We start from the raw sequence: 12,802 nt of genomic DNA, 5'->3' as shown, positions 1-12,802 counted from the left end.
GTGTTATTCATTATCCAGAAGCTAAATATGCTAAAGACTAAAAATCGCATGCGGTCTGGTAAGTACAGTACGTTGAATACCCAGTGTCTGGAGGAGACAACAACCGTGTTTTATTACCGTAAAAGTAAACCACGCGTAGGAAAATGCTCAGTCTCCTTCCAAGTTTATTGCTAGCGGCTAAGACCAGATGCCAATTAGCTTGAAAACCGATTTTATGCCATTTTCAACGGTAGGAAGGCTGTGTGCACCGCAAACAGGCCTCGTTTATTCTTTCAAATTTTCTTTAAGAGCTTCAGTGTTTTGATGTGTTAACTATCTATGCTATGTTCAGGTGGCTCTTGAGGATTCTGCCAAAAGACGTGACGCGCGGAAAGATACGCCTGCTCTGGAAATGACCCAGCCATTTTTTCAAAAGGAGTGCCGGCGGCCAGCTCGCGAAGGGTTGCATTCGATGACGTACAGACACCTCGATCACGTATGCTGCCGAAAGCGTAGCCCTCAAGAGCAGCGCATATTGTTGAAAGTTTTGAAAATCTAATTCGATAAAGGACACTGGCCGATAACAAAACTTCCCGGCTTTGACAACGCTTCCCCAAAGGTTCGGGCAAAGACACGAGCGAAACCATTCAAATCGTAAGCTCCGAAATCAGTGCAATCGGCAAGCCCCCCCCCCCCCCCCCCAAAAAAAAAAAAAAATATATATATAGGTAAAAAAAAATTGCGATAATTTAAGTTGGTGAGGCAAGATGGCTGCACACAGGTTCGCCATACTTGGCCCAGTCGGCCATCCTTCATCCATCCATCCATCCAACACAAGGCAGCGCGCCGCGCAGGCGCAGAGGTCGCGAGGAGGCGTAGCTGGCAGAGAGGAGCTGGCAAAGCGAGCTGTCGACGAAACGTCGCAACATCTGTCGATGAAACGAGCGGGTGCTCCTTTCCACGAAACGATCTGTCGATGAAACATCGCAGTGTCGACGAACTGATTTGTCCATGAAACGTCGTTCGACGAACTGATTGCCACCGCCGGGGCACCGCCATGTTTCCCCGCCGTCCTTACTCTGCCGGTCACGTGACCGAAAATTCCTGGAAATCCGGTTAACCGCGGTTAGTTAACCAGCTTCGAGCAAACGGGCCCAGGTCACTTTATTGAAGGCTAAACATAAAACAGCGCAAAACAACGAGGACTAGTTCCACAGGACTAGTGCAGCGCTCGTCCTGTGGTGTTTGTCCCTTTCCTTAGTCCTCTTCGTTTTGCGCTGTTGTACCTACATGACGTTTAACCAATCATAAACCTGAAATTTTTTTATCTACTGTAGTTGCCCTTACAATTGCTTGAGCTCCTGTACCATCTGCTCAGCCTGTGAGTTGCCGGTGATGAGGTGCGCTGGTGGCTCAGATGATATTCATGCAATAAATCATACCGTTGCCCAAACGAACCTTCATTAGCACTTCAATTGTGTCTGACAAAGACCATAGATACTTGATTACTACGCTCGACGACATGCTGCTAACCACTCACACCTCCAGCCACTTGGTGTAAAACAACCTGAAATGCTTTTCCTTCCACTGAACCAGCAAAGCCTAAGTGAATTTCATTCCAGGCTGTTGGCCATTCTCAATGTGTCAGTGCTTTTAGCTTGGTTTTCTGGTTGTTTGGCATTGAGTACGGGATCCAGACATTATGGTCCCAGACAATATGGTCCCGCGGACAAAATGATCCCGGACAATATGGTCCCGGACAAAATGGTCCCAAGTGCTAGGCTGGACAAAATGGTCCCATGTCATTTTCGCGGCAATTTTCTTTTTTTTTTTTCTTGCTTTTTTGCTTTATTTTTGCTAAACATTTCTGACATGAGCCGTTGGTCATTTTGAAGTTACTTTTTTTATTGCTTGGTCTTCACAGGTTTATGTTATTAAGTGTGATTCGCAAAATACTTGTATATCGAGCCGTTTGTCAATCTAGAGTTTATATTTTTCACGCATAATTTTCGCCATTTGTACTACTTTTCGTGTGTTCAACTTGAGTTTCAACCAGTCTACTGAGAATTGCAACAGCAACTTCAAACAATCTGCACACAGTACGTACAAGGGAGCCGTATCATGAATGACCCTCTGAAGGGCGTGGGCCAATTAAGTGCCGTTTCAAGATCGTAGACCTTTTGAATTGGAAATTGTGTTTTTATGGCGTAAGGGCTGCTGAGGCCAAACAGCATCAAACAGGGGTAGACTTTTTGTGGGAACGTAATAAAATGCGTCATGTGTTTTTGAACACATGACGCATTTTATTATTTTCGCATGTTTATTATTTTCCATTCTTATTTTCTAACATTGCATCGAAACATGCGGTATCTGCACAATAAATTGCCTTTATTCCCCCTATGACGAATCGACATGTCACGAATGGACCGTACTTCATATCTATCACTCACCTTAAAAGTAATCGCTGCAGATATCAGCGACATTTCAGACAGTGCGTCAGAAGTGTCGGAAATTTTACTTGGGACCATTTTGTCCAGGTTTGCGCTCGGAACCATATTGTTCGGGATCACATTGTCCGGGATGATACTGTTCGGGAATATTTTGCCCGGAACCATTTTGTCTGGGACCATATTGTCCGGGATCATATTGTCCTACACTCTGCCATATATGCTATTTTCACCAATTCCTGGCCATCACATATATAGCTTCTGGCACAGGCTTTCATGGCAATGATTCTGCAGTATACGGAGCGCACCAGAGTCAGCGACCCAGAGCGTGGATCCATTGGTATCACAACACATGATCCCTGCCTTAAACAACATCATGTCACCAACACACTGATCTCACCAGCTATTGTGCACATGCTTGGTGACGCCATAACTGCTCACAGGGGACAGACGGCCGTGCACAAGACATGTGGTGTCGTTTTGTATGCTGCACGCACAGGCCCTCAGCGGGGTTATCGCGCGTGCACGGGACTGCAGTTCCCAGAATAAATAGCGGCAGCAGCAACGTAACAAAACTCTTGAATAGGTAAAAAATATCCTCTCTGGGGCCTCCGACATTTCTACTCCAAACTGCGTCGGAAACGTGCGAAAGAGTGAAATTTTATGTGGTCTTTTCTGCCAGCTTCTGGAACATAATTAGAGTCTGCTGCAGGTTAAGAATAGCTCAGGAGAAGTCTCTGTCCCTCTCTCCCGACATTCGCGGAGCGAGCACTGGAGAGGAGCAAACCACCTTTATCATGACAAGTAGAGGTGGTTTCCTCTTCTCCACTCTCATGCTATTCTTGACCTCCAACAGACTATAGCGCCCTTGTCAACACTTGCAACATGAGCAGAACTGTGGGAGGGTTGGGCTCTTCATTGCCCGCATGAAAGGCAGTCTGCTCAAAATGTCTGCGTTCAGATTCTTCGACGCACAGCTACAGGCAACACTGAATTTGATCAGTAACCTGCTGGCACCAGTCATCATCATGGATCGTCTTGATCAGCTTGAGGCAAGGAAGCCGAAAACCTCGTCCTCGGAGTTTTCGTGCAGCGTGGACTCTGACGTACACTGCTGCAAGAGCCCGCAAAGAAAAAAAAGTAATTAAAATAAGAACGCCGACTTGACATAACAGAAAAAACAACTTCATTAGACGTTTTTTTTCTGTTATGTCAAGTCGGCGTTCTTATTTTAATTATGACGTCTCCCGGCTCTTGGAGTATTTTTGAAAAAAAAAGTGAAAGCCGTTTACAACTCCCTGAAACGCTGAATTAGAGCGCAGCTCCTGAGGAGGAGGAGGGAAGGGTACTGGGAGGGGTGAAGCGACCTGGGGGGGTCACGTGACCTTGGGGGGTCGTGACCTTGAGGGGTCACGTAACGATGCCGATTATGTCATTAGTGACGTCACTGATGACGTCATCAGTGACGATGATGAGGCGGACTCTGATGACGTCATCAGCGATGATGACGATGACGATGCGGATGTCGGTGACGTCATCAGTGACGTCACTGATGACGTCATCCGTGATTATGACAATGACGATGCGGATGCCGTTGACGTCATCAGTGACGTCACTGGTGACGTCATCGGTGATGATGACGATGGCGATGCGGATGCCGGTGAGGTCATCAGTGACGTCACTGATGACGTCATCAGTGATGATGACGACGATGCGGATGCCGGTGACGACATCTGGGAGGTCACGTGACATCGGCGGGGGGGGGTCACGTGACCCTGGGGTGGTCACGTGACCTCGGGGTCACGTGACCTCAGGGGGTCACGCGATTTCAGGGGGTCACGTGACCTCAGGGGGTCACGTGACCCCCCTGAGGTCACGTGACGCCCCTGATGTCACGTGACCCTGGGGAGGGGTCACGTGACCTTGGGGAGGGTCACGTGACCTTGGGGTGACCTTGGGGGTCACGTGACCTTAGGATGACCTTGGGGGTCGCATGACCTTGGGGTGACCTTGGGGTGACCCTAATTACGCCGACGTCGACGCCGACAGCGACGCCAACGGCGACGGCGACGGCGACGCCGCTCAAGCCGGGAACGGGCCCCTAAGAGCTGCGCTCTAAAAAGGTCCAAGGCGCCTAGGAAGAAGGTTCCTGCTCAAGCTGAGTCAGCCGAAGACACTGCAGTCGCTGACCAACGTGACTGTCAGCTCGGTTTCTCAGCTGGGCACGGACATCATCGCCTGGTTTCACCAGAAAGATTTCTGGTTCCAGACGTTTGAAGTTGCACCAGGTGAGGCCATCCCATTGATTGTATCCAAGCTACCATCTAATTACTTCATGTGGATTAGGTACCACCTCAAGACAGCCGAGCTAACAACGTAGGAGCAAATGAAGAAAGCTTTCCGTCGTCGTTACAACCTGGACAACGAAGCTGGGATGAAACAAAAGATGTTCAGCACAAGTCAGCACTCGGGAGAGTCCTGCACCGACTTCGCCTTCCGTAAACTGGAGCTCATCTACGAGTGCAGCTACCCAGAGACGAAGGCGGAGAAATGCAAGGTTATCCTGGCCACACTCTTTCACAAAGCACGAAAGCATGCTTCGACAGGCGCTTTGCTTCGTTAAATGAGCTGCTGGACTCTTTCCTTGGCTTTGACCAGGTTGTCTTCAGCCAACCACAGACACTGGTTTTGGCTTTCGCTGCAGAGCCAGTGCAAGCTGTGTAGCTAGGGGCAAAGAAAGTGCGCTCCTTGCTGCTCTCGAAGCAGGCCGGTCACCGCCTCATTGGAACGCTGACGACAGCAATCGTCACCAGCACCCTTTTGCAACAGAGAATCAAGAGAAGCAGCATGTGTCACTTCAGCATGCGTCAAAAACTTCGCGGGACTTTCGGTGTTCTTCGTCCCAATACCCTGAAGTTCGTCCGCTCTGTCTCATTTGTAAGACGAGCGGCCACTTTGGGGGGGGGGGGGGGGGGGGGAGTCACACGATGCCGGCAAGAGCTGACCCCAAAATTTTTGGAATGGCAACGGCACCTTGAGTCTGTTGAATTAATTGTTGACGAAGGAAAGTGGAAACCTGATGCCCCTACCGCCTGGAAGGATTCATCAGTAGTTTGTCACATCACCTCTGCTGCTGCAGTGGGCATGAAGACAATTAAGCTTAGCAATGCGGACACTGAGCCAATTTTGCATTGATCAAGCCTTCTTTTGCCAGGGGACTTCTGTCTCAGAACCTTGGAAAGTTGTCAACCCTCAGCACCAACATTGGTGTCACATTCAACAGCGGTATGCAGCTCGGAAGTTGACCTCCAGAGAAATCAAGCTTGCTCGAGAAAAGCAAGAAAGCGACTTTGACAGTGGCACATGTATGTTCTTTTTAAGAAGGACTACCTCGTGTTGTGAGAGACCCCACTCATCAGAGTCAAGGCAACACTACGATTTACTGGCCCTCGCCAAATTGTGAGCCGGCTCTCTCCCGTGAACTGCGAGTTTGAACTCGTGGACAGCACTGGCCGCGATGTAGTGCACGTGGAGAAACTGAAGCCGGTCGTCAAATTTGTGCAGCCTCTACCTGGGGACTGAACTTTTGTAATGTGTAGCATGCAAACTTGTTTATACGGTTTCTTCTCATTTATCAAGTCGTATGTATATCATTATTGAATCATGTGTTTATTGCTCAATGCGGTATTTGTTTAGTGTTTGTCGCGTGGGAGAGTGATATATCAGGTTGACACTTAAAAACCTTGGCATGTGACGAGCTGCAAAAGAGACATTGCTCTGAAGCGGCTCGTGCGAGCGCTCATGATCGAAACAAAAGTAGTTTTGGCATGGCAGCTGATGACGTTGACATGTCTTTTCTGAGCACGGTGCCCATTTATCTTGATGACCGATCCAGATCATCACAATAACATTACCCAGGTAAATTTCCACGATTGGTTTTCCTGCTAGGACTGTCTCCTTGTAGAGCTGGAAAGTTGCCGCGGCAGCCGAAATTTTCAAGAACATCCTTTTCACTTTGTGTAGTCCTTTGATGGTGTTTATGGTGAGCACATCTGCTGTATCCACCGTCACACACAGCTAGTGGAATGCCTTGTGGCTGGGGCCTCTGCTGTGGTCTGCATGGGGGTGGGTTGGGGCACAGCGATTTTTCTTACCTTCCCCTCTGGGTTATGATTATTCGTTGTTTCCATACGTGTATATGCATTATCTTGTACTTACGACTACTGTTTGTTTATGTTTACACCTACTCAGCAGCGGGCTAGCAGGTGAACATGCGTAAGGGTACTAACCTTTCTGTCTAGCCTTGCAAGCCGCTGAGTGGGCAAACTTTCTGGTGCAAATAAAATTATTATTATTATTATTACTAGTAAGGTGCCTCCAAGTGCCTCCAAGCACGCTCGCCACAAAATCTGTTACAGCCCGCATCCAATTTACCGCCAGTTGTTCAACCGCGTTCAGTGTTGCGTGTGCCTTGGCTTTGGAGCATCCGGAGTTCTGCCTCCACTGCGGTACACATTGCAAACGGAACAGGGCTAGCCTTCAAAAAGCGCAGTGCTGCATCTTCTTTCAGATCCAGGTTCACCGAGGGTTCTTTGTGCCTGCTCATCCCTGGGTCAAGAACTACCTCATGTGTGAGCAACACGTCATCTAGGGTCTTGCCCTGGTCAAGGTGGAAAGCTACTGTGTCTACCTCAAACTCCATTGGTCTCCCTTCGACTTTGAGTAAGACCAGATAATTCTTGACCAGTACATTATTCAGTGAAGAAAGGGAGAAAACACAGGCAAGCTGGTGAATGACAAACATAGTAAACCCGAGACTTAGGAAAATAAAAAAAAATGAAATGAACATTGAAGTATCGGACACAGGTTGAAGTTTATTCAACAAAAACCGCCTTATATACACGTCCATACCTCCTTCACAATTCACCTTTTGGCGAATACGTGCTGCCACCTAGACACGCGAATGGGTTTGAGAATAAATGGCTCGAAAACAACGCGCACGCAAGGCCTCTCTAACCTGTTCGACACGTAAAACGTGAGCCACATCCTGTTTGCCCATTGAGCTGCTGTGACCTAGACACGGTTCCCCCAAACTTGCCTTTGTTCCCATTGTGGGTTATCTTCTGCCCCGAAGTCGACACGAAGAAACCATCTTCCCTCTCTGCTCGGCCAGCAGGAAAAGAAAGAAGGTACTAGAACCATTTACTCTCAAACCGATGTTTCTACAAAAGGTTCATTGCTCGGCCAGAAGAAAAAGAAAGAAGGTACTAGAACCATTTACTCTCAAACCAATGTTTCTACAAAAGATCCTACTACTAGGGGTAACATAACTTCCAACCATATCCAGCACACAAAAAAAAGAAACAAAAAAGAACATGAAACCCAGACACAAAAGAACAGGCCAAAACAAAGGACCTCGAAACCTCGAACTGCAAAGGCTGCGCAAGCACAAGATGGTATAGCCTCGACTGCCTTCACAGCGCTTGCAGTGAATGAGTACTCGTGCAACCGCCATGGTGTGATCCAAAGCAATTAGCTCAAACTTGTAGAATCTGGCTAACAACAGTCCATGCTAAGGGGAGATGAAGTGTAGAAAACTGCAGCTTTAGGCACAATTAAAAAAAGAAAAAAGAACCTGCCAGTAACATTAGAAGAATATAGGAACAGGGATGGGGGCAAGGAATTTGAATTATGTGGGGGATGGAGAGTATAGCACCCCTGCCCACCTGTTCCGACGCAACTTCGCATATAACCCGAGCCTATTTAAAGATCTTTATCACATTCCCACCCGATCTGATCAGCATTCCTAATCAGTTTTATTTTCATATGTTCAGCGACAACGCAAGCCAGTTTCAAATACTCTACTTTTATATTATTACTTTTCCGTACTTCTCACTGCAACATTTTCATGGCGAGCATACTGTTCCCCAGATCACGAGAGCCGCAAACACGTAGCGAGCCTCAGTTTGGGCATCTAGGACGTAGTACGTAGTTGTGAGTCTCGTACGCACTGCAAAATCTGCGTAAAACGATCCAAACTTCTTTCAGCAAGCGCTGTGACCCAAGGGGGTATCGGAGGTCGAGTGTGTTAGCGCACCGCAGCTCGTACGGCGAAAGGTCCCGCTGCCAGGGATCCCCACCCCTACCCGTTTCGATCTGTTGTGAGGCACAGACCCCAGGCTAGCAGTCGTACTGTAGTGGCTAAATTTTCTCATCTACAGCCTGAAACGGTATCGCCAGAACCTAGACAGGCCGATCGCACGCTATTTAAAATAGTGAACGTCTTATTTTCTTCCGCTGTGCCCAAAATGACGACAGTGGATGCGATTGAAAGACCAGCGGATAGGCGGGCTACCACTCTTGCCTTCGAATCGTTCGGGAGTCGGGCACCTGCATTTGCACCATGATTGAAGAAACAAAAAGAAGCGACGTCAAATCACATCGACACAGAATCACTCCAAGCTTCCTTGCTTGTGCCCTTCAGCTTTGTGCGCCGTCAGCCGTATCAACGCTAATCAAAATTAACAACGCCTGCCGCGCGCGAGTTGGTCGTGGCTCATACAAACAACAAACAATCAGAGTACTTTGCCGGAGAAAGTTACTTCCGCCAGTTTTAGCGGAATGCGGAGCTCAACCCCTGCTGAACCGACGTTATTCAAGGTATTGAATTTGGCGTAAGGGCAGTGTGTTTGGGGTATGCGAAAAAGACTACGGTATTGACTATGGCGTACGCCGAAATGACTACGGTATTGATTTTGGCGTGCGCCATAACCACTACCGTAGTCGAAGCGGAGGGGTAGTGAGATCGGCGTCCTACACCGGGCGAGTCCCGCAATCCGGAGACAGCCATGGACAGCCATCCCCCAGTGTACGTGGCGCTGCTGGCACTGCTCCGGAACTTCGCTGTTTCTAGCGGCTTCGTTTGCTCGTTTGATAAAATTAGTGATAAAAATGTCAATGCAACCGAAATGTTCTGCACGTTAAGACTAGAAGACGGAATTACAGGTGGCCCTCGCTGCCGCTGAAGCTCAATCAACTCAACGGCTCTTTATTAAACAACGTGCGCGGCCTGCTCGAAAAACGAAACCGAAAGAAGATGAGTCGGGAGGGCGAAAGCTTTCTCCCGTCTGCCTGGAGAAGGAGAAAAACGCTTCGTTCCTCTCTTTCTCGTGTCCGCTTGGGGGCGCGTCAGTAGAAGGGAGGAAGACGCTCCGCTGCTACTTTTTTCCTCCATTTTTTCTTAGAGTGTATAGACCTATTGCACTGACAAGCTGCATAGGAAAGTGCATGGAGCGAATAATCTTAGCACGGTTGGAATGGTTTCTAGAATCAAATTCAATATACCCAGATACAATGACCGGCTTTAGACAGGGCCGAGGTTCCATTGACAATGTTATGAATCTAACTAGCCACGTTGAGGATCACAAACTACGTGGCAAACTGACCACAACCGTTTTTCTTGATGTAAGGGGAGCCTTCGATAACGTGAGTCATTCAGCAGTTTTGCAAGGTCTTCGATCAATTGGCGTAAAAGGACGTCTCTATAACTGGATTGCTAATTACCTACATAACAGAACGATTTTCATGCACACGAACGAAGGAGATACAAGCCAACGTTTTATAAAGAAGGGAGTACCGCAAGGTGGGGTCTTGAGTCCCGTTTTATTTAACATTTCCCTCATTGGTATTACTGAGGTTGTATCAATATCTATCCACATTACTTTATACGCCGATGATATATGCCTATGGACATCCGCAATTTCCCTTAAGTGTATACCGACTCGTCTGCTTTGTGCGCTCACAAGCGTGTCTGAGTTTCTAACAAAGAGTGGGCTTGAGCTGTCACCTGAAAAATCTGGCGCTCTTGCCTTTACGCGGATGAAGACAGACCGATACCCGTTAAAAATTAACGGTACTGCAATTCCCTATGTATCCTCCCACAAATTTCTTGGGATTTTTATCGATCGTGGGCTGACTTGGAACGCCCAGTTGGCTCATATTCACGTCAAATTGTCATCATTTGTTAACCTTGGACGGTTTTAAGAGGCACGACCTGGGAAGCTACAACAAGTGCACTTCTCTGCCTCTATAGCAGCTTGTTTGTTGGCATTCTTCGTTACTGCCTTCCCGTACTACATGGACTCAGTCCGATTAACATAAAAAAGCTCCAGTCACTTCAAGCACAGGCACTTAGAGTATGTATCGGCGTTCCAAAATGCACATCCATCAAAAAAAAAATAGCAGAATCCCACAGTTTTTCCATAATATCTCTTCGCACCCAGGAGACGCTCCGGAATCATATGCGACATCTGGCACGGCATAAGACCCACCATCTAGCGAACATCTCCGAAAGATGCTTCTACAACCGTATTGCCCAAGTGATCGTTGATCACAAGCACGTTCTCCCAACATCTTTTCAATGTCATAAGTTACTCGACATTCCCCCATGGACACTACCTCAAATCAAAATCTACGGTACTATTCCGGGAATCGACAAGAAATCTGTGCTCCCCGCTGTCGTCCTGCGGCAACTGTCCTTATCATACATACATTATGAGCACCGCTCTACGTGTCACATATACACCGACGCGTCCACAACATTTAACCAGTCCTCCATTGGTATTGTAATCCCCGCATTTTCACTTAAAATTGGTCGTAAACTTTCTCATAGGATGCCCTCGACAGCTGCTGAGCTAGTAGCTATTCGCGAGGCGTTAAGATACATTCAGGAAATTCCCCCTCGTTCCTCGACAATAGTCACTGACTCTAGATCATCCCTTCAATCCCTCCAGTTCCAAGGCGTGAAGAGCCCAAATAGGCAACTCTTATTGGACATCCTCAAATTGCACTGGGACGCAATACGCAACGGTCATTCAGTATGCCTCCAGTGCCAGATGTCGCATATGCCTTGGAGGCATTCAGTATGCCTCCAAGTCATTGCGGCGTCCCAGTAAAGAATCAGCCGACGCTGTAGCAGCAGATGCCCGTAACTCCGTCAATGAAGTACAAGCCCGATATACAAGATCAGATATAAAAGCAACAGTGAACATACTGGGGAAGAGCATAAACAAACGTCTGTGGGACGATCCCACCGATCAAGGAACACGGCTACGCACTATCGACCCGCGCCTAATGTTTGATGTACCTCGAGGTCTCACCCGACGGCGTCTAGCTGTGATACATCGAATACGCCTAAACGTTGCATACACAAATAAGTACTTGTTTATCACAGGACGACTTAATTCGCCAAACTGCGCGAACTGCAAAACTCCGGAAGATTTGATACACATTATGCTGGATTGTCCCGACTATGAAACTGAACGGACACAACTAAGAACATATATTAAGTTATCTCCTCAAGAAGACCTTACCCTCGACAAGATACTGGGACCGTGGAGAAACGAAGCCACCGCCACACTTGCGAGAAAGTCCCTTTTGCGATTCCTGAACACGACTGGCCTCATCAAGAAACTTTAATGTAAAATAAGTTTATGCTGCTTTTTTTTTTTGCTTTTTGTGTGTATGTGTGCTTTTAGCTTTCTTCACATCTTTTAACCTCTCATCCCCACCCTTACCAGAGCCAGTCAGGAGATACCTCCCGGCTAATTTCTCTGGCTTCCTTTTACCCCATCAATGAAAAACCTACTGGCATGAATGAAAACTGCACCACCAGCACTACCTATGACCAAAATCAGTATCATCAGCACCACCCGAGCTTCGCCCCAAACCCCAATCAACATCATTCACCACGTGGAGATGCGCTAATTTCTTTTATTTCGTGTGTGTTTCTTCGCCCCGCTGAACTTTGTTTCTCGGGTGCGGTTTCGCTGAAAGTCTTCTTTTTTTTTAATGTTTCTTACTAACTGTTTGTTAGCATTGTTTACTTGTTGGGTTTACTTCGTCATGGCGTAGCGCCCGGACGGTGCTGTAGGGAGCGTGTTCGCACGCCTTTGGTTGTGTCCCGTTTAGGGAATGCCCAGAGGAGTTGTTCTTTGTTCTTGCCATGTGCGGCTGAGTTTTTGCGTCTTGATTTTTTTTTTTTTTACCTTTACGTGTCGTTGACTTCTTTGTCTGACTCTCCACCAGGCGTTGACCATAGGCGTGGACCTACCGCCTTGCCACCGCTGGAACCTAAATCTTTTATATTTTTTTAACGCAATTTTCGTTAAAATCGGAGTTGGGCAATTTTATTCTTATTTATTTATTCTTATTTCCTACCACTCTCCGTTACAATCTCTCCGTGTGTTCCGGACCGTTTCTGTGTCTTCACTTTTGTGTATTACGCAGGTGAAAGGTCTGGTGATCGATCTCATAGAGTTATTACAATAAATGCTAAAGGCTCAGCTGGCGCTAGTGTGCTGTTGCATTTTAAAGCA

This window comes from Ixodes scapularis, unplaced genomic scaffold (genome assembly GCF_016920785.2).
Source record: "Ixodes scapularis isolate PalLabHiFi unplaced genomic scaffold, ASM1692078v2 ptg000597l_1___fragment_1__unscaffolded, whole genome shotgun sequence".
NCBI lineage: Eukaryota > Metazoa > Arthropoda > Arachnida > Ixodida > Ixodidae > Ixodes > Ixodes scapularis.
This window is presented reverse-complemented; position numbering follows the sequence as displayed.